Source organism: Pan troglodytes, chromosome 15 (assembly GCF_028858775.2).
Source record: "Pan troglodytes isolate AG18354 chromosome 15, NHGRI_mPanTro3-v2.0_pri, whole genome shotgun sequence".
Lineage (NCBI taxonomy): Eukaryota > Metazoa > Chordata > Mammalia > Primates > Hominidae > Pan > Pan troglodytes.
The window spans coordinates 84,250,024-84,276,314 of NC_072413.2; the positions used below are offsets into that span (position 1 = coordinate 84,250,024).

The window sequence follows — 26,291 nt, forward strand, 5'->3', positions numbered from 1 at the left end:
TGTTTTCTTGATAATTGCAAGAAAGTCTGCCTAAACCTGAGAAGTCCATTTGGGAAGCTATTAGCCACATATGTCCATGAGCACTTGAAACTGGCTAGTCCAAACTGAGATATACTATAAGTAAAATAACACCAGATTTGAAAGACGTGGTATGAAAAAATAATGTAAATATCTCATTAATAATTTTTACATTAATTACATTTCAAAATGTTATACTGGATATATTTGGCTAAATAAGATATATTAATAAAATTCACTCACCTGTTGCTTTTTTCTTTTTTTTACTTTTTAATTGGCTACTAGAAATTTATTTGCCTTCTGTTGATAACATTAATGAGTGCTTTTTTTTTCTGTCTTTTACTTTATATCTCATTCCTTGAGACAGTACCATAGCAGATTGTGCTTCTCAGTCAATATGTTTCCTTTTCTAGCCTATTGAAAAATTTTGCCATGCAACAATATCTCGATAATCTTGAACTCCCTATAGTATCAGTGAGACTTTTAAAACAAGACCTAATGCTCCTTGTGGTCATGACTACATAGATTGTCAATAGAAAAGCCTAACACTCAGCACAACCACAAGCACTACCTGTGATTGGAGTGGTGTCTTGCAAGGCAGGCGGATGGTGGTCTGTGCAATACAATTCTGGTTTTACATTAATTTATGAAATATATCTCACATAACCTTGATTGACACTAAACCGCACATTGCTTTTTCTAATTGAACTTGTTAGATGTACAGTATACCCATGACCCTCATTTTGTATAGTTCACATCCGCCAAAAAGCAGTCACATTAATTGTAGGACTTTTTTTCTTCCTCCTCATCCTTCATTATCAATTGCAAAGGAGGCTCTTTCCCTGCCCTGAGAGAATATGACAGTTCCCTTTTTATAGTCTATAAGCACTTAGAATTTTATATGTCATACTTTGCATCTTTTAATAAGATATCATTCATTATATATGGTATCACGTGTGTATGTATGAAGGTGTGCATGAGATCCAATTTAAATTACATTATCTCCATCTACTTTCATCAGTTCATGTTGTTCACTAAAAGCTACTTAGATGGCATTTCCTACTTTCAGATGACCATTAGTAGATGTCAAGAAATAAATTACTATCAGAGGTAATCTGACAGTTACTAATGTAACTACATCTTTGCCAAATACATTAATATATGACTCTTACATTACCACTCATAAAATTTAGAAAATAATAATCCCCTATCTTGATTTATGGATAGAAAATTCACTTCTGAATTCACTACCCACTACTAATAAATAAAGTGATTTTAAAATCCCATTAATTCTTCACTCTGCTTACATTAGTTTCTGATCAATTTAATCCATCCCAGAAAATACACCTGCATAAACATGACTCATAAGAAATGAACTATTGAAATTCATTCCTTCACACACACACACACACACAACCCCTGAACAGTGATGGCTGATGGCTCCGAATAACTGCCCACCATTATCTCCCCCATGTACAATTTTTGGTTTCATTGTCCCTAAGAAAGCTGAAAAAAGCCATTTAGAAAATTGCTGATGGCTTAGAAAACAGAGTGTCACAAAATACATTCTGAGGCCTAAAGACTGCATAAAAATGGAGAGAACAAAGAGATGCAGGTAGAAAGTATTCATCTGTAGAGCTTGTTCTCCTGCTTTTTTAAGCGATATAACTCTCTTGTGTGAATTTATTTCACATATTTATATGCTAAGAAAATATTTATACAGCAGGACAACCTGGTGGGAACTTGGCGCAAAGATGAAATGAACATGAGCCTTATCCCTTATGACCCAACATCCTCATGTGTGTGATTTGCCCTGTTCCAGAAATGGACTGCACAAAATAAGGTAAGTGCCACATGTGTGGTTCAACATGGCTCAAGCAGGGAGAGTTAGAGGTTATGAATATTAAAACAGATTGGTTTTTCTTCTTCTCAGCAATATACATGAGAAGTGGGAACATTGATGAACGCAAGAAGATGTCATCAGGCTTCTCCAAATACACTGCATGAGTATAGAATGAATATGTTCTTTTTTTAACATTGCCAGTGAACTTTTAAAATTAGTTTTTAAAGAATTTAAACAAAGATTGTTATGACTGTGCGATGTAACATATGCAGTGGCTGTGGAGGCCCCCTTTATGGTTGTTGGTTTTATTTTTCTGTCTTTGCCACTGTGAACTATGTACTAATAAGGAGGAAAATACAACTTGAGAAACATTGGTAGATGATCTGCAAATATATGTTTTTTTAACAAGGAATATAACATACCTATATAAACAGAAACATTTATTACGTGAACATTTTTTGAAACTACAATCCATTTCCCCATGATTTCCTTCAGAAACAACCTGGGAGGATAAAAATCCATCATTTACAGAAATGCCTCTTAATTCTGCTGTAATTAACTGTCATTTACAACTTTATAAGGCCCCAACTGATTAGGGGCATGTTTTGAGTGGGAACAGGGAAAGAATCACTTCATGTAGCATAACAAGAAGGAGAAATAACTAAATGTTCCTCTTGCCTCTCCTTTGTACCAGTTTTGGCATTATGTAGACAAAACATGGAAACCTAATGCAGCCAGGTGTCATCAGCCTTCTTTTTGCCCTGTACTCTGCCCACTCTGGTGCATTGAATTCATTCCATTGGCAAGGGATGCTTCAAAAGTGGAACCATTCATAGCCTCCTTATTCACCAAAGGGACTCTTACACTGAAGACATTTGGTTAATTGCAAAACAATGGAAACGTAGACATGGTCAAATGAGGTCAATATAAAGTCAAAATATTCGTGATAAAACTAATAATCACGCATAGTATTTCCAGGCTGCAAAACCATGGGATCTACCATTTGATTGAGACTAGGCTAGGACTGAGATTTCATCATTTTGCTGGAGTTAATTCTTCTCAGTTTTTTTTTTGTCACCAGACTTTTTAAATAGGCTTTATAGATAATTATTCCAGGCTCTAACAAGGTGCATTCTTAGAGGAAGAAAATAAAAGTGGACTGCAAAGAAGAAAATAAAAGTGGACTGCAAAGAAAAACAAAAATGAACCGTCATCTCAGTCATCAAACAGAAAAAAGCAGCAAAATTAGAATTTAAGGCTTTAAGTGGATGTTGGTTTAGGGTTCCTCTTAATTTAGGTCACAGATATAGAAGAATAAGAATACTATATTTTGCTGTGTTCTATCTTCTGACCTAACACTATTCTCACATCTATTTAGGTAGAATGCAGTAAAACAAAGTTGGCATAAATGATATTACTTTATGAGCCCTTCCTAGGTCCCTTGAGAAATGATTTTTATGGTCAGAGGTTAAATCTTGAAAATCAGAATAAACCCTGGACTATAGCAGGTAGTTTCCATTATATTTTTATTTTTTTCATTAACTATAATGCCAAATGATTTGCAAGAAACTCCTTTAAATGAACCTTCCCCCGATCAATACATTTTAGTTCATTAAAGGCAACATAAAAGTACTATATTTTTATAAAATGAGGTAAAGTTTAGGTGTGTTTTTGAAATGCTCATTCAAACTATGTTAGTCTATTGCAAAGGCACAGTTTAGAACACATATTACACTATTTTCCTTATGAAATAACACAAGATAATATAGCCGCTTAATTCATTACTCAGAAAGATATGTCTATTTCTCAACCCAAGTGTTGTTTTACTTATGTTTAGATTTTGTTAGTCATCTCAAAACCTGATTAAGTGTAGAAATAGATGGGGTATAAATGCAAAGTAAAGTTATTACATGCTCTGTAAATTCTCTACATATCTCTAAAGAGTCAGTGTCATTGAACAGGCAGTGTAATCTGCTAAACACTTTCTGAACTAGAAGTCAGTAAACTTTTGCCTGAGTTCCAAATTTATCGTTAATTAGTTAAGAGCCTATAGGCAAATTTAGTCATCTACCCAGGCTTGAACTTTGAAAATAAATAAACTGGACTATATAATTTTAACATTCTCTTTTTCCCCTGTATTCTCTGAACTACATTTCTTGTGCGATCCATGCTTTGAACAGACCCTTATAAGCTTCTGCTATGTTTTGGCCATTTGTCCTTCCAGGTGCAGGGGAAACAACCATGAATCTGTCACACAGCATCCCTGCTTTGGTAGAAAGAAACAGATGAGAGTCTATGAGGGTTGGGATGTATGCTATGAAGCAAACGGTGTGGTTCTTTGGGAAAGAATGCCTGGTGGGGGTACTATTTTAGATTAATTAACCAGGAAAGATCATCGAAGGAGTAGTATTTAGACTGAGAAATGAAGGGAAGGAAAAACGACCTGGGAGAAAAGAACTCAGAGCTGAGAATCTACAAGTACAAGAAATGAGAATTAAGACAAAGGGGAGGGAAGGGAAGGGAAAGGAAAGGAAAGGAAGGGAAGGGAAGGGAAGGGAAGGAGGAAGGGAAGGTGAGGGAAGGAGGAAGAAAAGGAAAGGGAAGGGAAGGGGAGGGAAGGAGGAAGGGAAGGAAAGGGAAGGGAAGGGAAAGGAAGGAGGAAGGGAAGGTGAGGGAAGGAGGAAGAAAAGGAAAGGAAAGGGAAGGGGAGGGAAGGAGGAAGGGAAGGGAAGGGAAGGGAAAGGAATCAGGAAGGGAAGGTGAGGGAAGGAGGAAGAAAAGGAAAGGGAAGGGAAGGGGAGGGAAGGAGGAAGGGAAGGAAAGGGAAGGGAAGGGAAGACAAGGGAAGGGAAGGGAAAGGAAGGAGGAAGAGAAGGGGAGGGAAGGAGGAAGGAAATGAAAGGGAAGGAAAGGGAAGGGAAGGGAAGGAGGAAGGAAGGAAAGGGAAGGAGAAAGGGAAGGAAATGGAAGGGAAGGGAAGAAGGAAAGAGAAGGGAAGGGGAGGGATGAAGGAAAGAGAAGGGAAGGGATGAGGGAAAGAGAACGGAAGGGAAGGAGGAAGTGAGGAAGGGAGAAAGGGAGGGAGGGAGGAAGGGAGGGAAGGAGGAAGGGAGGGAGGGAGGAAGGGAGGGAGGGAGGAAGGAAGGAAGGAAGGAAGGGAGGGAGGGAGGGAGGGAGGGAGGGAGGGACAGATCTTAGTGAGCCTGGAACCTGGTGGGCGAGAGGGAACACTGAGGTTACAGAGACCGGCAGAGGGCAGATTGCCTCATAAATCACCATACTTTAGTGTGTGAATTTTAATCCTAGAAGCTTGGTGATTGCATGAACTGATTCACCTTTTTAAACATCATGCTGGCTGTTGTGTGCAGAAGTCATTAGGAGAGGGAGGGTGGAAGCAAAAAGGCCAGTCAGGAGATGATTATGATACAAGTGAGAGCTGATTGGGGTGGCAGTGGAGATGGAGAGAGGCGAATTGATTCAATTCAGGAGATGTTTGAAATAAGGAGTTGGCAGGCATTGCTATGATATCTCAAGGTGGGGGAGAAATCTAGAATAAAGTCTCAGTTTTTAGGCTTGAGCAAGTAAGTGAATAAGGGTGTCATTTACTTTAATGAGGAAGTACTGGAGAGAGTATTTGAAGGGTGAATCTAGAGTTCTGTTTTAAGACAATTATTCCCGTAGAGATGGACTTAACCATCCTAGTATAGATCGATAAGTCTGGAGCTAAGAAGTTTTGAGCTTTAGGGTTTCTCAATAAACTCTTATTTCTATATGTATGATGATAAGAGTTTATTGAAAAACCCTGAAGCCAAGAGACTGAATAATAACTGATCACTTGTAGTAGATCTTGCAGAAGACAAAGATGGTGTGAATGGTTTATTGGGAACTTGGTCAGGATTGGATGTTTTCAGAAGAGGTCAGTCTATCTAACTTGGGGTATATACTTCAGGATAGATCCAGTGCTCAGATTTTCATGGTCAGAAATTTGGTATGTCTACATGTTGAGAACCAATTCCTTTTTCAAGGAAACATTCACACCAACTATGTTCCTGCAACCTGAAATATGAAACCCCAATTCTAATGTATTAATTAGTATATGCCAGTGATATGAACCAGATACTTTTTTAAGCAAAAGTAACCTGTTATTTTCACAGTAGGAAAATAAGAAGTGAGACTAAATTTTGCTCAGAACCCTTCTTAGGCTAATCCTTTAACACCCCTGTTCTGATGCCAATCCCATTCTAATTTGGCTTCAAGTATAGAATTTCCTACAGTGAAAAGAATGTCACTAATGCTAAAAGAATTAGCTAGAGGTAATCTTTCTCTCTTCAGACATGGTTTACCAATAGCACCACAAATATTTTAGAGAAGACGTTCCTTCTTGAAGAACCTTTGATTGTGCTTGAATAAATGCTACTGATACTTGTCTCTGCAAATTATGTTATAAGGCTCCTTTTACTGACCAATCTCTTTTTTATGACTAAAATATTCTTTCTCTGAATATATTAATAATCTCACTAAGGTTTTTCTCAGGATTTTTAGGTGTATTTTCATATATCACAAAGTGTGTATCAATTGAATATCTGACCTCCCCTGTAGCAATGCTGTTTCTCTTTGGTGAGTTCCTTAGAGGAAATCTGTTGTTGCCCTATAAGATAATGATTCATTCAAGAAAGTTTTGGTAGTGCTTACTTGGCTGTATCTACTGAAATAATAACAAAGACTAAAATTATTTTCCACAACATTAATGAAAGAAAAATATAACATGTTCATGATAAATGTGAATTATCCATATATTTAATTAACCATATTATTTTTCAACCCCAATGCCAGTGCAACACAATACTTTTATGGTAATTTATTTCTTCAATTTGAGAACGGAGGTGACATTATTTAAATGTTTATTTCTTCTAATCTGAGAACTCAGAAGAAATTCAAAGTCATTTTAATTCATCTAACAATTTACAGATTTGAAGTTCAAAGCAATACTTCTGTGTGTGGGATTTCCAGGTTTGTAAATATTAAGACAGGATTTAGAAATGTCTGTCTTCTAACACTCAATCTTTTAATAATACTGATATCCCAGATTCTCTGGGTCTTTTCTGTGAGCCAGGCACTTTGCTAGATGCTTTATAGAAAATATCTCATTTAATCCACACTCAAATGTAACCCTTATATAGCAGAATAAACTGAAGGATGTAGAGAGAAATCCTTTACTGCCATTCTTAGAACTATAAGACGTGGCTCAGGCTTTGCACTAACTGAGTGTGAGTTTAGAGTTCACAGACCTGAAGCCATGGCAATTGATGATGGATATCCCAGTGCTCCAAATGTTCTTCATTTTAATGGCACCTCTGAAATGTGAAAATTCACCAAGGTTTTTTTTTTTTTTTAACTCATTGAGCCATTGCTCATTTCCATTTGTTACTCTCACATTATCTATATTATCATGTGAGTGGATAGTGTTACAATTCTTAATAAGATGACTTACAGTCATTTTGCTTACAGTCAATTTTACAAATAAAGTACTATACAATCTGTCCTGGAGTCATTATAAGGTTTGCATAATATTACACTGCATATACAGTATCCACAGTGTGCTGAACAACCCAGAAGGAATTCATTTTGATTTTGTTTGTTTATTTTTAATTTGTTCAATATCTTTATTTTGGACTCAATCTTTGGCCACAGAGGTGTTCCAGTTGAACATTATTCCTCACGCACTCAGACCTTCTGTTTCCTTTCTTCCAATTTCTCCCCACAGTTTTTTAGTCCACTTAGCCTCTTTATTCCTCATGCCCAGAAGGCCAACCCACTGTGTCTAACATCTCTCATGTGCGATTCAACATGATTCGTATTTCACATATTGTCAAGTTTGGAGGGGCAGGGATGATAGGAATTCTAAGAGTGAAATATGTAAAAGAAGGGAAGAAGCCTCTGAGAATGGTCTCAGCTTTGGTTGGGCCAGCTAAGAATGATGATAAAAATCAGTCACTGCAAAGACTAAGCTCCACTTAGTATATGTCATGCATTGTATTATGCTAAAAGGGTCTTACATGGAATCATAGAAGTTCCCTTCCTATTCTAGTCCTTGCCATGCAGCCTTTTACTGTAGCCTCTAGGAGAGGGTAGAGTGGAGAAAAATATGTCTTAGCACACAAGCACCAAGAGTAAAGTTTACAACCTGAAATACATGCTCTTCAGATATTCTGTTCAGATGCTAAAGGCATGATAAGCTGATGAAGCCAGAAAAATGAGCTCTAGAATTTATTTATTATTTTTGTTTGGATCCAGGAGGCCTTCAACCTCCTTCATTTTTTGATTTCTTTATAAAAACAACACCAGGCAGACATATATCTTACAATGAGCTCATAGCATTATCTTCTTGTGTAAAAAACAGCATGCTCATGTTGCTTGTTTTTCTCAATCATTGTCACAATAAGTGGCATCTACTTTTCTGTTACATCACATATAGTCATCAGTATTTCATTTACAAAGGAAAATACTTCATTAATTCTTATGTTACCATTGTTCAACCAGGATATGCCCTCAGTATGATGCATAGATGGTTTCAGAAGTCTGGATAATAAATTATCTCAGGTATTTTCTCTGAGAACTGTAGCAATGCTGGAGTCCCTAGCCATCAGGGTTTATTGCTGTTGCTGTTTCTGATTACCTTGTTTTTTGATTCTGATAAGCTGCATGCAGGTTTCACTTGCTTTCCCCATCACATCTCATTCAGTACCCTATTGTATTAGACCCTTATAATCCCATTCTGGCCTGCCTCTCTTTCTTTTCTTTCTTCCTTCCTTTTCTTCCTTTCTCCCTCCCTCCCTCCCCCACTTCCTTCTTCCTTCCTTCTCTCTTTTATCTTTTTCTCTCCTTCTTATCTTTCTCTCCATCTTTCTTCTCTTTCTCTTTGGTTCTCTCTTTTTATTTCTTTCTTTCTCTCTTTCTTCTTTTCTTTTTCTTTCTTTCTTCTCTCTTCCTTCCTCTCTTTCTTATCTCCCTCTTTCTTCTCTCTTTCTCCTTCCTTCCCTCTTTCCCTCCCTCTTTCTTTCTTCTCATTCTCTCTCTGTTCTCTCTCTCTCCCCCTCCCTCTCTCTCTCTCTCCTCTGTTCAATCATTCCCCTCTGCCAAGCAACTGTAAGCAAACTTCCTAAAAACTAGAATTTTCCTCTGAGATATCAATTTGTCCTTTGCAAAAACTTTCTTCTCTGCCACACACAGAGTGATTTCTTGCAATGGATACAGTCCTCTGCAGCTTGACAAGGTCTTTCCTCAGGAGCTTTCACTTTCATGAAGTTCTTCCATTCTGTTTGAAAATCTTCTTGACTTTTGCCTTCTTGATATATAGAAGACAAATTTCTGACTTGGTAATCAAAAGTTTTTAAGGCAAATATGGTGGTAAAATTCTTTCTGTGGTAGACAATTCTATGTGTTCATCTAATCCTCTGAGTACCACCTACCAACAATAGGGTAGGATTCAGCTATTTTTGTAAGACGTGATCCCACCTTTAGTTGACCACTGATGATTGGACCAGGCACCAAAACAAGATGGAGTAATCTGTTTAGAAGTTAGGCCTGGGCAGTGCGACTCAAGAAACTGATCATTAAGTACAGAGAGATTCAAGAGAACTAAATTAATAGTATATTTCTGAGTTCCAGCATCAATTTCTATGTTAAGTAACACAGTGTTTTATCTTTCCTAAACATCAATGTTCTTGTCTATAAAATGAGGCTGAACTAGATGTTGCCAAAGGTCTCTTGCTTGAGTTTATATGAATCCATTTTTTGTTGTGTTTTTTTTTTTTGTTTTAGGTTATCTTTTCCAGAAATTATTTATTGAGCCTTCATAACCAGTCTAGGCACTCCTCTCTGCTGCCACGGTACCTTGTACAAAGCTCTAGTATTGTAATTTTCTGTTTACAGGTGGAATGCCACCATTAACCTATGAGTTTACTGAGACTGAGGACTTTGGAGGTAGCACACAGAGGAATAGTATTTTTAAGTAAACAATTAATCTCTTAATGATTACATACGCAGAAATATTGGGCTCTTTAACATAATTTATATTAAAATTACAGATAATTCTGTTTTGACCAGAGTTCTCTCTCTTCTCTGAAATATCTGCAATGTACTACAAGACTACAAGAACTTTACCAAAAGCAGATGTTGTAAAGTAAGATGAAGCCATCATTTGGACATGTGGAATGTCCAAAATTCTCTGTCACTTTTTGGCAGCTGGGACCATATATCTGCTTTGAGGTCTCGATTCAGAGACATGGACTCTTGTCAGCAGGAATATATTATAAATAGTTTATTTAAATCTCAAGATCACAGAGAATATTCAAACTTGTATTTAGAGTTTAATATGGAAAACTACCAGTTCTGTTATTCTATTTTTAACTCTGATAAGATTGGCAAATAGTGTGTATTAGATCATATTAAGCTTTATTTAATATTATGAAAACTATTTTATATGTTTCATGTGGATAGCATATATTTTTGGATGGTAAAGTATGTTAAATTTTGGTACATTATTATTAGTGTTTTCAAGTCATATTTGAAGCCATACTTTCAAATTCTAGCTGTGGCCAAAATAAACTAATAAAAAGCACAATATGATTTTACTAATTAAAAAGTTTTTGCTTAAGTAGTTAAAACCATGACTAAATGGTAGCCATGAATATAACTGTTTAAGCAAGATACTGTCAATTAATACTTTACAATTACACTTGAAAAAATACCAGAATTCTGTAGAATATTTCAAGTTTTGCCTAGATACACACCAAAATTAATTTTTCATCATATAAATATTCTATTACAACCACTTCTATAAAGCAAATACAGTAATACTTCTAAGGATGCAGAAAATCCTGAAAATTACCATTAAATTCCTGTTTAAGTGATAAGTGGCAAATCCACCCAGTTAGATGAAGTTTCATCCCTCCTGGAGATATCCTATAATTGAACAATAGAGATCTGGATGTTGAGAGGTTTGACAAATGATAAAACCTGGGAACAGACCCACGGACACACCTCAGTGAAAAAAAAAATTATCAAGACATTTTATGAGCTATGGGAAGACTTGAAGACATTTCAAAGTATTAGAGAGAGACAAGTTATTGAGAAAATAATCATTAATTTTCCCCCTTTTTACCTTTTCTGTGTAACCCTGTTTTCTTCTACCTCCCTGTCTTTCTTTTTTCTCTGTTCTCTCTTTCTACTTCTTAAACCATGCCCATTTTCATCACAGGAATGCTTGAGTTTAGAGGACTAAGGTGATCTTCTAAGCTCTGGGATTCCAAATTCCTCAAAATTGAAGTCCTTTTTTATAAGACAATAAATGGTGTCTATGCTGAACATTTGAAACAATTATCACATATGATTCATTTGTCCTTCAGCTAAAATTCATCTTATACGTGTCTAAAACAACGTATCCTAAAATGGAATGTTGCAAAGAAGACAATCTGTTTCCTGAATTATTTCAGTCTTCAAATGTCTAATTCAACTAAAGATGTTCAATGACATTGATTAGAAACATACAGAAGACTTTAGATAACATTATAAATCTAGATAAATATAAATAAATGGCACAAAATACTTTTGATTTCTAACAGAGATGTTTTGATTTATTGCATTTCATCATAGAATTTTGACTTAAACCTTAGAATCTGTGGGATCTTTGCAAAAGTACTTCATTTCTGAGCTACAAACTTGAAATCTGATGTTCCTTACTACCAAAAGAATCAATGTAGATGGGCTTCTCCAAATATATCTCTCTTGTCATTTCTATTCTACATTAATACTCTTCATTGGGCTTCACCATTATGAAGATAAATTTTGAACTTTTTGTGTGACCTACCATGCCTTCTCTATTGCAGGACCTGGGAGCTTTTCTAACAATGTCTCATTTTGCTGCCTTCCTTTAACTAGATCCTCCTTGGTAAAGAGAGGTGTACCTAGTGTGCATTTTGACCAAATATGAAAATTTGGGTATTGACATCGATATGCAGGCAAAACCAAGGGGAAAGTCAAATATCATCATCATGGATAGAACTAAATGCTGTACTACCAAACTAATCTTAAATTGTCACAATTAATTATAGCAGTTTTATCAAAATGTTAACAGACACATTTTTAAAATTCCACGTTGTTATTCAAAAACAATAATTTATTAGCATGATCAGCTACTGAATTATTTCTGTGGTTATTATACTACGCACTTCCAATATTAACTAGACATTCATTTTCCTTTGATGCTGGAGCAAAAATAAACTGTTTGTTCTGGCTCCCCACCATAGGATACTAGATTGTTGTGACCAACGCATTATGCCATTTTTTTCTCTCTGAGATGACTGAGGTATAATCTTGTCACCTTTTTAATTTCTGTACTGGAAAATGGGATTGATGATGGGACCTTTCACTGATGTGATCTCAAAAGTGAGGCTTAATATATCAGGTGACAAAATAATTTTCAGGAATTTTCAGGAGCATGCCTATTATATCATCTTCATTCAACATTTCGTTTTGCTTTGTTTTAGTTTCTAATACTTTTTTCATGAATTCAAATAATTCTACACAAGCCTATGGGGAAATGTCCTGATACAAGAGGCAAGAAGTATGGTCTTGGAGCAGTGATTGGTTTCAAGATAACAAAACAATATGCTAACCTCCACTTGTGAAACTGTCCCTATAAACTATAAAATTAATGAAGGAAGAAGGGAGGGAAAAAAATAAAAATAAAGCAAGCTTGCAGCATATTCGGCATTAATCATGGGTCAGCTTACTCTTTGCCTCATAGTCGTTTGCTGCCTATTGCCGCAGAATCAGGTAAACCCTGTCACAAATTATACTTTCTCTTAACTATTAAATAGGTGCCATTTTAAGCATCAGGAAACATTAAGTTTCCCATTTGAGATATTCTTTCAGGTCTCACCTATGGGCGAAACTACTGATACAAGCTGGTCTGAAGGACCCCAGGAGGAGCTGATTCACCAAAGAATGCAGTTTGCACATCCTAATGATTTCATCCCGTTTATGCTCAAAAACCAATGACTCCAATTTTCCAGCCCCTCACTTTCAATGATGCTCTTAAAACCCCCAGCCCAGAACTCCTCAGATAGATGGATTTGAGGGCTCCTCCTGTCTCCTTGCTCAGCTTTCCTGCAATCATTAAAGTCTTTCTCTGCTGCAAACCCTACTGTCTCAATGTATTTGTTTGTTACTGTGTAGTGGGCATAGGAAGGTGGTGGTCCTAAAACACTTGCATCTCAGCACCATATCATGTACACTTACCTGTGCCTTTGTATAGACTGACAGCAACAGTTTTAGAGTACAAATTAAAAAAATACATACTGTAGAGTCATATTAGTTCTGGATACTTGGAAAGTAGTACTTTGTCTTCAATTAACTATTAGTAGTAAACAATATTGAGAACATTAGAATAGAATATACATGCTTCTATCTCTTTTGAATGTCATGTAGTTCTTTGGCTATAGAAAAAATATGTAGAAAGTAGTTGCTTTTCTTTCTACTCATAATCATTAATTCTGTTTTATATAAGCTGTTCTATAATTATTTTCTGAGCATTCAACTCAAGAATATGCATACAACTTTGTAAGCTACTGATCACTAAATTATTCATAGCCAATAACAACATGAGACTTTTGTATTGATTTTTTGTTGCATTCATGCCCTTGTATTGGATTCATTCATTCTCTCATTAGCTCTGGGAAATTCAGTAGTCATCTGTCTCTCAGTAAGTAAGTAAAGCAGAAAGAATGTTGGATTTATCATTAGACCACCAAGTTCTCAAGCTAAAATAAAAAATAATCTGTTTTCCCACACAAGTACAAATATTTGATGTGTGATGTAAAGAAGTAATATATTTGAAAATATTATTACTTTATACACAAAAGGAAAATGTGTCAGGAAGGAAGTATGTGATTTCCAAGTTAAGGCTTTAAGAAGTATGTCTCTCTCAACCCCCATCATTCTGTCTCTCTCCTTTCCCTGGCTGGAGGCAAATAATGACATATCTCTAGGGAAATGGGGAAGCCAAGCTATGGAAAGTCTGGGCAGCTGAACCACCATCTGGAGGAAAGCCATCTGCTGCCATAGAACACCCTCTGTGAATCAGCACATGAGCAAAAACAAACTTTAATTGCAATTCTATTGTCACCACCCATTTGAGGTTATTTGGTTACACAGTCCAGTGCTCTCTCTCTCTCTGCACCCCCCACCACACACAGAGACACACGCACACACACACACACACACACACAAACACATAGTGATCCATCTTCTGTAACAGTGTTTTAATATTTTTATATTCTTTGTGTTTAAGGCTGAATTAAATATACTTATCTTTTTTTAATTAATTTATTTTTTTGAGACGGATTCTCCCTTTATTGACTAGGCTAGAGTGCAGTGGTGTGATCTCAGCTCACTGCAGCCTCTGCCTCCCAGGTTCAAGCAATTCTCCTGCTTCAGCCTTCTGAGTAGCTGGAATTACAGGTGCACGCCACCATGCCCAGCTAAGTTTTGTACTTTTAGTAGAGACGAGGTTTCACTATGTTGGCCAGGCTGGTGTTGAACTCCTGACCTCATGATCCACCCACCTTGGCCTCCCAAACTACTCGGATGAGCCACCGCACCAGGCCTAATTTTTGTAGTTTTAGTAGAGATACGGTTTCACTATATGCTTATTTTGATATTGTACATGAACTTAGAGTTTTTCTTTTCATGACATTTTTAGGTGACAATGTTGAAATCGTGTTAAATCGTCCTCTCAAGAGGAAAAGAACTCTCAATTCTCAAATAGAATTTTTTTCTTAAAAGTGTTTTGACTCAGTAAAATTAAATGACAAAACACTTAAAAGTTATGTTTAATGTTGTAAATGCTAGAACAATAAACACTTTTGTTTGTTACTGGAAAAGGGTCCCGATCCAGACCCTGAGAGAGTTCTAGACCAGATAGGGTAACTTCCTGATGTTGCCATTGCATTTGTAGACTGTCATGTTGCTGGTGAGAATGTATTTTAGCATGCTAATGCATTATGATTAGTGTATAATGAGCAGTGAGGACGAACAGAGGTCACCTTCGTCACCATCTTGGTTTTGGCGGGTTTTGGCTGGCCTCTTTACCACAACCTGTTTTATCAGCAACGTCTTTGTGACCTGCATCTTGTGCCGACCTTCTACCTCACCCTGTGACCTAGAAGGCCTAACCTTCTGGGAATGTAATCCAGTAGGTCTCAGCCTCATTTTACCTAGCCTCTATTCAAAATGGAGTTGCTGTGATTCAGACACCTCTGGCATGTTGATGCTAGAACTTTGATGCACTCTGATCTCCATCAATCATTATAACTTAAAATTATTTAAACATAGTTAACTCCACGAGGATATATTGATCTTCCAAAAATTATTCTGCTGGGATAAATTCTCGGAAGTTATACTATTCTTTAAAGTATATAGTTGTATAGTTAATCAACAATCTTAATCACTGGAGCATTTAACTTTTGCAATAATAGACAGATGTTTATATTTTACCTTCTATTATTTTTGAAGAAAATGTAGTTAAACAGATTTTTTTCCTAAATATATCCAGAATGTTAATATATATTAGAAACATTGGGGTATTAACTCTAAACCCAAGTGAGGTGCTTTGATTGTATTACTCGAGGTTATTGAACTGATAGATAAGAATTAGAAATGCAATCACAGCGTTATTGCTCACACATGAGTTTAGGCATGCAGGAAATGACATTGGTGTGGGTCTCTGACAGATTTTTCGTACAAAGTCTGAAGTCAACACTGAGTGGCAGGTTTTTGCCACATGCTAAAGATGAAGCTTAACACTTTGATAAATTATTACTCCTTCCATTATGTTGTATAACACCTTAAATCTCACCGACTTTGCACACATTGTTCCTTCTCCCTTCATTCACATCATGTGTCTGATAAACCTGTCTTTTTAAATGCAGTTGAACAATCTTCTCTTTTCAAGAAATTTACTTTGAATGGCATTTCTCAATCTCTCAACCTATAACACTATGTAGCACACTTAATTATTTGGGGTGTAGGTGTGTGGTATACTACAGTAGGTCAGTAAATATTTGTTGAATAATAGTGGAATAATTTCTATTTATTAGGCTTGAATACAACGACCATCAGGAAAAAAAAATTGCAGGCTTCTGGTTAGAGAGAAGAAAATGAGCCCATTTGTTGTCTTAGCTCAATCACTACTTTGTACTGAAATGCACATGTATATGCCTCAACAAGTGCTAATTTACAATATCAAGGAGAACTGAGCATTTTGTAGAAATGACAGGCTCATTGGTAGGTCTGAGGCATTTACTTGGCTTCTGGAAAGCAGGAAGCATGAGGGCAAATATTTACACATAAAAGAACAGAGGAAGCCTTGTAGCTTTGGGAAGAGCACAGTAACGGAGTTGGGGGAGTATTATACAAGCATTGCCTTACAGAGTCCCCAGCAGTAGAGCTCGCTGCTGTGAGTAGGAGTGGAAATTTGGATATGCAGCAAAAAAATTTCCTGAAGAGCTAAGTGTGGTTCAGTTCTGGCACCAGTTCTCTGCACTGTTTATCTCTTTATCCCCTCCTGAGAGTGCTGATCACCGGGCATTTAACCCCTGGGTCCTGAGATTTAAAAAGATAGATAAAAGCAACAAAATGTTTGATGTCTCTAGAGTTAGCTGGGACTGTTTCAGTTTCTGTGCCTCATTCTGGCATTTGGAAGAGGCCCTGGATGGTTTTGGCCTTCATCATCTAAAGTAATACTTAATGATCACCACTTTCTGTCTAGAAATAGTTATTTCTGCTCGTAGCAAACCCACCCAGTTAAGAGGCCAGCTTGGGAAATGGCTTTGCCTATTTCATAGCAGATGCTACTCAAGAGTAACTTAACCAACCAGGGCTGTCACAGTAAAATACAAAAGGACATCCCAGAAGCCAAGCCTATTTGAAGAAATCCAGGGCATGCAAGAAAAAAAATCCAAGATGAGCAAACAAACAAACAAACAAAAATAGAGCAAAAATGCTAGAATGTTTAAATATCTCTAGAAAAATGTAGTAAATCTACAAGACAAGAATAGACAAATAGAAGAGAAACAATAAAGTATTTTGACTGGCAAAATTACAGGGAAAAATTGATATGCCAAAGAATACAATTGAACTATTACAGACAGGTAAAAGATGTATAAGAAAAACAACACAGTAGTTAACATCTTAGTTACAGCATTTAAAAAAGGAAGGAAGGAAGAAGAGAAGGGAAGAAAATAAGGCAATAATAAAAGAAAATGCAACAGAACTAAAGTAAGGTAAAAAGTCTTCAGATCCAAAGGACCCATTTAAGAGCAAACATTCTGAATGCAGACAGACATGCACGTGGAGTTTCATAAACTGAGGTTAAATACAGTAAAATTCTGAAAAAAAGATTAAGACAATATATTCCCAGTGGAAGGTATCCAAGTTACCAGCAGTGAATTCATATGGCTCTGAAGCAACCTCAATTCTTGCCTGCTCAGAAGAAAAAATTTGGCTGAGGGGCCTAAGAAAGAAAAAGAGACGAGGCAAGTTTCAGAGCAGGAGTGGACATTTACTAAAAAGCTTTAGAGGAGTAAAGAAAGGAAAATGCATTGGAAGAGACCCAAGTGGGCACTAAGAAGGTCAGATGCAACATTTAACTGTGATCCTAGGATTTTATAAGCTGGTCCACTTCCAACATCTTGCACTCCTTTCATCCTTCCCTTAGGGTTGGCTGCCTGCATGCACAGTGCCTTCTTTACCCTTGGGAAGTGAGCATGCACAGTGTGTTTGGGAAGCTGTATGCAGCCTATATGAGACTTTCTTCCCTTTTCCAGTGGAGTGCCCCAGAAGGTCATACTCCACCATTTTGTCACTTAATGCACTTGCGCAAGAAGTTGCATCTCCCTGGTGACTGCATTCAATTAACACGTTAGTGTGACAGGTGTGGATGGTCAGGAAATGACCTCTCTCTGACACCAGCTGCCAGTTTATTATGTTTGGAGAGGCAATATGATAATTGCTGAACCATCACCCAACATTCTTGATGGTGAGGGAGAGCTCTCTTCTGCCCTGCTCATGCCTGTCTAACTACCTGCAACAAGTTTACATACAAAGGAAATGGAACCATAATGGAATCTGAATAACTGTCATTAAACTGGATATACTAGGAATAAAAAGATTATAAAGAGGCCGGGCACCGTGGCTCAAGCCTGCAATCCCAGCAGTTTGGGAGGCCACTGCAGGCGGGTCACAAGGTAAAGAAATCTAGACCATCCCGGCCAACATGGTGAAATCTCATCTCTACTAAAAATACAAAAATTAGCTGGGTGTGGTGGCGCACGACTGTAGTCCCAGCTTCTCGTGAGGCTGAGGCAGGAATTGCTTGAATCCGGGAGGCAGAGGTTGCAGTGAGCCCAGATTGCGCCATTGCACTCCAGCCTGGTGATAGAGTGAGATTCTGTCAAAAAAAAAAAAAAAAAGACTATAAAGAAATATTTTGAAACAAAAATGATTTTAAATCAAAAAAAGTAAACTATTTTGAAGATAAAATAATGATTTTATGTATGGGTAGGTAAGGGTAGGCAAAAAACTTATTTTTAAAATACATTTTTGTGGGAAAAATAATCTTACATTTATAAGGAGAAAAAAATCCTATAGAATTACAAGAACGAGAAGGCATGGAATTAAATAAATCGAGAAGCTACACGAGGTTCTCTAGCTGTGCATCCTGGTGGTTGGGAGCAGAAAGTCATGGACTCTAGAAAATATGTTTTTCCAAGAAAGCAAGTTTCACTCAACAGATAGTTTAATTTTGATGACAGAGAATCTATGCTACATTAAAAGGTATAAACTGAGAAGAAAAATAGGAAGGCAATTTAAAACACAATGAAATGCAAAACGAAATACAACACGGAATTATTTTGAATTTCTAAAACATAAGAATCCATGAAAGTTTTGTTTTCTCTGAGTGATTCGTTTACAAACAACATTGACTTTTTTTTTCTACATAAGTTTATTCAGACTTGGACGGAATACTATATTCAGTTTTCAAAATCAATCTATGGTCAAACATTAAAACATTTAACTTTTGACAAAAATGTAAAATAATTTATAGTAAGTAGAAATTAGAAGGTGTAAAGAGGGAGAGAAATAGAACCAAGTTCTGGCTGCTAATTTCTTTATCTTAAATAATGAAGAGTCAAGAAATACTACTCAAAGTAGTGAAATAATCAAGATACACACATATTACTAAAAGACATAATGGTGACATTTAAAAGTCCTACAAGTAAAAGTATAAATATATAAATGGGGAGCATATTCGAGAAGAAAATGTCAGGGAAAGGGAAAATGAGCTAATTCAGTATGATTCATTATTGAGACTCAATAAATAGTCTTTACTTTTGAAAAATCAAGAAATGAATGTAAAAGCATATTACATATACCTTAGAGTTACAGAGTTGCCCCTCCTTAAAAAGAAACCAAAAAACATAACAAAGCAAAAGCCATCAAAGGTAAGTGTCTCTGGGCGGTGAACTACATTTGGGCCGTAACATGTTTAAACTTTATATCAAGCTTTTCTACTGTGTGCATATTCTCCTTCATGAATTAAAAAGCATCATTTGTCTGAAACTATTCTACATCTTTTGGTCTCAACCATTTTCTTAGCACACTTCCTGCTTTATCCACTAGGTATTTAGGGTATATAATGATTTGGGGTCATTAAATAAGTTGCAGATGATTAGTAAACAACTGAATTTAGCAAATGTTTTACAACAATAAAGAGCAAATTAAATACAAACCCTTGTGCTGAGCAATCATCAAAGGCCAAGCATTTCAATGATATTTTTCTTAATTTTAAAAATAATCCTGCCTAGTATAGCCATTTTACAGATGGCAAAACAGACTCAGAGACTGAAAATGACTTTCACAAAACCACAGGCTCCATTTGCAAGTTTTATTTCCCCCGCCTGCCCCTTGCCACTGTTTTTTTTACTTTAAGGTTCATAACTGAGATGTTAACTTGCAGAACTTATTTGGGAAATAGTGTCATATCCACAATGAGACCGAGAAAGATAAAGATTTCATGGATTCTTATGTTTTGGAAATTCAAAACTTTATATATATATATATATCTCCCATATATATATATCTCCTATATCTATATATAGGAGATATATATCCTCCGATATATATATCGGAATATACATATATCCCACAATCTGGGCTGAATTAAATTAAAGGGTTCACACAACTTGCAACATGTGTTCTCTGCGGATGATATGAGAGATCTGGAGGAGACATCCCAGCAGTCCAACATGCACTGGGGAAATAAATGGTGGCACCACCCAGCCCCATTCTGCGTGAGTTACAGTAATTTATTAATAGACATGACATCTTGAGGGGTTTCAGCTGAGGTTCCTGACAGAGAAGTTTCATGCGTTGGATGCCAAAATATACTATTTTGTTTTTATACTTTATGTTTTGCATTTGGGGTTGTCTAAAATATTTAAACAAAGCTACTAGCTAGTTGGAGTATATTCAAGAAATTTGCTCAGAGAGTATCACAATTAGAAATCATAAGCCAGCTCAAAACAGAGGATGCTTTTTGATTACTATATTTGCATGAATTGATGCAGTGGATCTCTGTTAAAATAACTGACAATTTTCAACTGCCCCTAAAAGCTCATGCTCCAAGAGACAGAATGAGTTAAGTAATTTGTAAAGCCCAGTGCAAAATTAAATTGTGAAGTTACTTTTTAAAAAATGCTTAAGAATTTCAAGAGAGTGACTACAGAGCATTAAACAACGTGTGGAACTCTTCCACGTGTGGGGTTCCCTTTTATGGCACCCACAGATCCTGTGTCCTTGGGGAGCTGACCCTGCCTAGTTAGTCAGCTTGGGAGATGCCTGTGATGGTGATTCAATTGCTCAAAGAGGGCAGGCAGTACCAAGGCTGTGTGTTCCTGCATCTGATGCTAAATGCTTCTGTCTATCTCTCCCGAGCTCTCTGTGGATTTATCAGATCTTTTAATGCTAAATTTTCTGAGCAATATATCACTCAAACCACCTTTGGTAATGACCTACACCAGTAATTTTCCTTCCTGTATTAGAAATTGTCTACAATGTTCAGGACAGCCTTTTGGTAGAGACACTTCTGCTCTACTCTGATTTTTGTCTTTTCTCTTTCTCTCGTGTATTCTGAAAATCACCCCTTCCTTTTGTAATCAGTGACTTCCCTATACATTTGTTGGTATTGGTCTTTCTTTGACATTTATGTAAAGCAGGCACCTAGATTATATAAATTTGTTGCCCCACGATGTGGATCCACTTATTATTTTTCTTATTTATTACAGAGATACAGAAATTCCAGCGAGACCTACATTCTCCCAGGTAGAACGAAATCTCAATTGTTACTCTGATGTTCTTTGCTGCCTCACTCTACATTGCTTTGACTGTACTGATGTGAACACTAAGACACAATAAGGGTAAGTCACTCAGCAGAATCCTACAGTGCCTTAAGGTAATGTTGTTGGTCAGCCCATGGTCTCTGGCCACCAGTCCTGTGACCTTCCCTTCCCCAGACTTGTCTGTCTACTCTAATTCTTGTTAATGCAATAAATGAACTCTGTGCAAGTTTTTTTTATTTTTGGAGACTGAGTCTTGCTCTGTCACCCAGGCTGGAGTGCAGTGGCGCTATCTCGGCTCACTGCAAGCTCCGCTTCCCGGGTTCATGCCATTCTCCTGCCTCAGCCTCCCCCCGAGTAGCTGGGACTACAAGCGCCCGCCACCATGCCTGGCTAATTTTTTGTATTTTTAGTTGAGACAGGGTTTTGCTGTGTTAGCCAGGCCGGTCTCGATCTCCTGACCTTGTGATCCGCCCGCCTTGGCCTCCCAAAGTGCTGGGATTACAGGCGTGAGCCACTGCGCCTGGCCCCAGCAAGATTTGAATGTACGCTGTAAAGGCCCATTTCTGAAATTCTTCCTTTCTTTCTTTTTCTCCAGGCCTAGTAAAATAATCTTCCAATCTTCAATTTCATCTTCTGTGAAAAGTAGTTTAACTCAATAGGTTGGAAACAGTGCTATGAGCCTCTTGATAGAAATGACATGAAAAACATCATGAGATGTTCTGACAAATCTGCTGCATGAATATGATGATTTCAAATAATAATTATGTTCATTAACTCTTAGAATTTTTATGCCATGGTCTTATATTCTAATATTCTTTCTCATGCCAGGCACCATTCAAAAGGTTTTATATATGCCAACCTATATAGTCCTCACAATAACCCTAAAAAATAGTATACTTACTCTCCCCTTTTTAAAGATGAAAAAATGGAAAATTAACTAACTTGCTCAGGTGCTGATAATCCCAATACTACACCCATCTCCTTGTCATGAATTCACTAATCGTTTTGATACGACATAAGTCTTCAATTCCCCTATAAATGCAATTTTTCTGTTCTTGATTTGATTTAAAACATCTCTAGAATCCTTTCTATGTCTAAAATTACAGTGTTGGAGAAGAAACTATCAGCTGTAAACGACATTCAGATAATTCCCATTAACTATCAACTATGTAATTTTGTGTTATTTTTACATCACTCTTGTACTTTTTTTGCTTAAAAAATTAAATGATTGCATACAAAATGAGACAATTTTGTTCTTATTTAATCCTTACTGTGAATACAGGCACAACAATTACATTATTTTGAAGCTATTGATTGCTCTTTAAATGTCCTGCTTCTGTAATGAGGATCTGCTGTAATCAACCACATTCTAAATCTTCCCCTCAATAACCTTTATGGCTTTAGTTTTCTGTTGTTCACCTTTAAAAACAATAGTGCCTCCCAAGATTTGAAATGTTCAGATAAAGCATTGTTTATTTGAGTGTTCTTGTTAAAGAACCCTGACTCAAAGTAAAATGTGTTTCACTAAGTTCCTTTAAGGATGGTTTTTTATATTGCTCATTCAACCCTCAAAAAATTTCTCTGTGGGGTGACACTGCATAAATTAAACAGTGCTGATTTATGCTATAATTAGTTATCTGATGCAATATCTTAAAATAATGTCTCAGAAAAAAATTGCCTTGTCTTTTAAAAAAATTGGTTTAAATGGTCTTAATACTTAAACTCAAGTTAGCTGAAAAAGTCAGTAATTAAAGGACAAAATGTCACATGGTTAAAGATACCATTACAATATATTAGCCAACAAGCTTAGGTCTCTTTGAGACCCTGTTGTATAAAGAAATCAGGCCTGGCGTGGCGGCTCACACCTGTAATCCCAGCACTTTGGGAGGCCGAGGCAGGCAGATCACCTGAGGTCAGGAGTTCCGAGGCCAGCCTGGGAACATGGTGAAACGCCATCTCTACTGAAAATACAAAAATTAGCCTGACGTGGTAGCGGGCGCCTGGAATCTCAGCTACTCAGGAGGCTGAGGCAGGAGAATCCCTTGAATCCAGGAGGCAAAGTTTGCAGTGAGCTGAGATCACACCACTGCACTCCAGCCTGGGTGACAGAGTGAGACTCTGTGTCAAAAAGAAAAATAAAAAAGAAAAGAAATGAATAACTTCTCAAAATATTTTTTAAACCCTAATAATTAATGTTCTTAATTGTTTTGTTATTGGCAATTCTTTATTATATTTCTAAAAATTATGTACAGATACGTATACAAACACACACACAGGTTAAACAATTAAAATATACATTTTGTAAGTCAAGTATCTATTTCATATTTCTATATATTCAGTAGAAATAAACTGTGACTTAACAACTTTTGCTTTGCAAATTACTGTGTTAAGAAAAACAAAAGACGAGCTACAGATTAGGAGGAAATATTTGCAAATCACACATTTGTCAAAGTACTTAAATCTAAAATGTATAAAGAATTCTCTAAAATCGATAATAAGAACATGGGCAACACATTGAAGCGGTATTTTGAAGGATATATGGATTACAAATAAGCACATAAAAGTATGTTCACATAATTGGACATTATGGAAATGCAAATTAAAGATGTGATAAGATACTACTACCCACATGTATGATGGTTAAATAAAAAAAAATAGAGACAATAATCCTTGCAGGTGAGGGTGTGTGACCCTCATACACGGCTGGTGGGGTTGTAACATTTTACAGTTGTTCAGAAGTTTTCTAAAAAGCTAAACATACAACTCAATAGAAATAAGTTTGACATTTGTTTATAAAGTTAAACATATAACCCAGTAGTCACACTCCTGGGTATTTATTTATTCTAAAAAAAATAAAAATTCCTGTTCACACAAAACCTGAACATGAATATTCTTTGCAATTTTATTTGTAATAGCCAAAAATGGGAAACGGGGCAATAATAAATGCCTTTCAATGCGTGAATTTTTAAACAAGCTGTGGTATATCCATAAAATGTAGTAGTACTCAGCAATTAAAGAACGAGCTATTGATACACAAAATGATTTGATTGGATCTCAAGGATATTCCACTGAGTGAAAAAAAAAAATGCCGATCGCAAAAGGTCATGTAAAATTCCATTTATGTCAGTCTGAAAATCCCTCTCTCTAGTGACAGAGAACAGCTCTGTGGTTACCAGGGGTAATTGTTAAGAGAGGATGTTTACATAAAGGAGTGACAAGAAGGAATTTCTTTCTGTTAATGGAACAACTCCATATCTTCATCCTATGGTGGCTAAAAAAATCCATACCTGTGATGAACATCACATAGATTTATACACACAAAGAAGAGTTTAATTTAAAACTAGTAAAATGGAAACAAGGTCTGTAATATAGTGAATAGTATTTTACAAGTGTCAATTTTCTGGTTTGGACAAATACGCTACGATTATGTAAGACACTATCATTGGGAGAACTTGGATGAGGGATACATAGGAACTCGCTGTGCAATTTTTACACCTTGTCCATCTACAATTATTTTAAAATCAAAATCTTAAAAAAGAAATAAACTGAGAATATTTATTTAATCTTAATTCATGCATTATGCATTTCAAACTATGAATTTCAAACTATTGCTTACAATGAAAAGTATTGAAACAGGTAGACCCTGGCCAATGTTGTCTCTAATGCCTATTTATTACTGTCAAAAATATACTTAAATAACTTCCTGAGTAATGTGCAATTTTTAAAGTTAATAAGTATATGAATGAAAAGATATATATGTGTCATCATTTCAGAAGCATTTTTAGATTTGGAATTTAGTAGGTATTTTAACTGAATTTAAATAAAATTATGTATGAGATGAAAAAACGTTTGTTATGTATGGTTTATATATTTGTATTTTTGGTAGTTAAACACATTTCTAGCTATCTGTTATTATATAAATTGGTTCATCTTAGACATAAAGAAAACCATACATTTTAATAAATAACATAATTTACTAATTTGGCTATTCCTCATTTCCTTCATTTGTGGTAGACTAAAAAATTTCTTTCAAAAAACTTTGTTCCATTTTTTTTCGTAGCTGATTTCATGGGCTGGATTTCTGAAATGTGGCAGGCAGCTAGGCAAGTTGATAAGTGTTCATTTTTGCCTTAACTTCTCCCGCCTTCCTGAGACTGTCGATTTCCATAGTAAAATGCATTGTGTTGAATAGTTCTTTTGTGAAAAATCTATTATAATATTTTTTTCCAGACAGAATAATTACCTAACAACAGGAACAGCATGTTACAAAAACTCACTATTATCTTTTTTGAAAAGAAATAGAACTTTTCAGAAGAGAGAGGAAATAAATCAACAGAGCACACCAAGCAATATGTTTTGGGACAAAGGAAGTTTAATGAAAGAGACACCAGGATGGTTGGTTCTTTGTTATGTAGACGGATGATTACTGTTAGGATAAAAGGGCAAATCATTATCAGAAATTTTAGGTAATTATTTCAATGTATTATTTCCTTTCATATCGAAGACCATATCTGACTTTAATGAGATTTTTGCAATGTGTGCTTCAAAAGATTGAGGATGGCCGACAAAAAAGGACTCATCAGAACTCAACAGCAGAAGATATCATCCAAGTGATTGTAAGATAGTAGGTTTAAGTAAGTCAATCCATAACAATAAAGAATTCCTGACCATTAGGATACAAACTATTATTTACAATAGAAACCGCGGCTGTGTCCTTGAATAAAATACTTGACATCATTTTTAAGCTAATTGATTCCAAGGTATTTCTCTGGAAACTTTATAGTGGAACATGAATAAACATAGCTCCTTTCCTTGAGAAAAATATACTTAAGTAGACAGCAAATGATTCTATAAACACACTGTAGAATTGTGTTTCCTTAAAAAAGATATGCCCAAGTCTTTACTCCTTATTTCTGCAAATGTAAATGCCATTAATTTAATGATCTCAAGATGACATTCTAGATTTAGAG

At 36.1% G+C, this 26,291-nt stretch overlaps 1 long non-coding RNA gene across 1 annotated transcript; it reads left to right on the forward strand.

The window, feature by feature from the left end:
• The first annotated feature begins 1,749 nt into the window (after window positions 1-1,749).
• On the forward strand, window positions 1,750-22,913 carry LOC104002124 (uncharacterized). Its single transcript, XR_001709420.2, has 3 exons — window positions 1,750-1,861; window positions 21,268-21,399; window positions 21,917-22,913. It is a non-coding gene; the product is annotated as an uncharacterized LOC104002124 (long non-coding RNA).
• The last annotated feature ends 3,378 nt before the right edge of the window (window positions 22,914-26,291 follow it).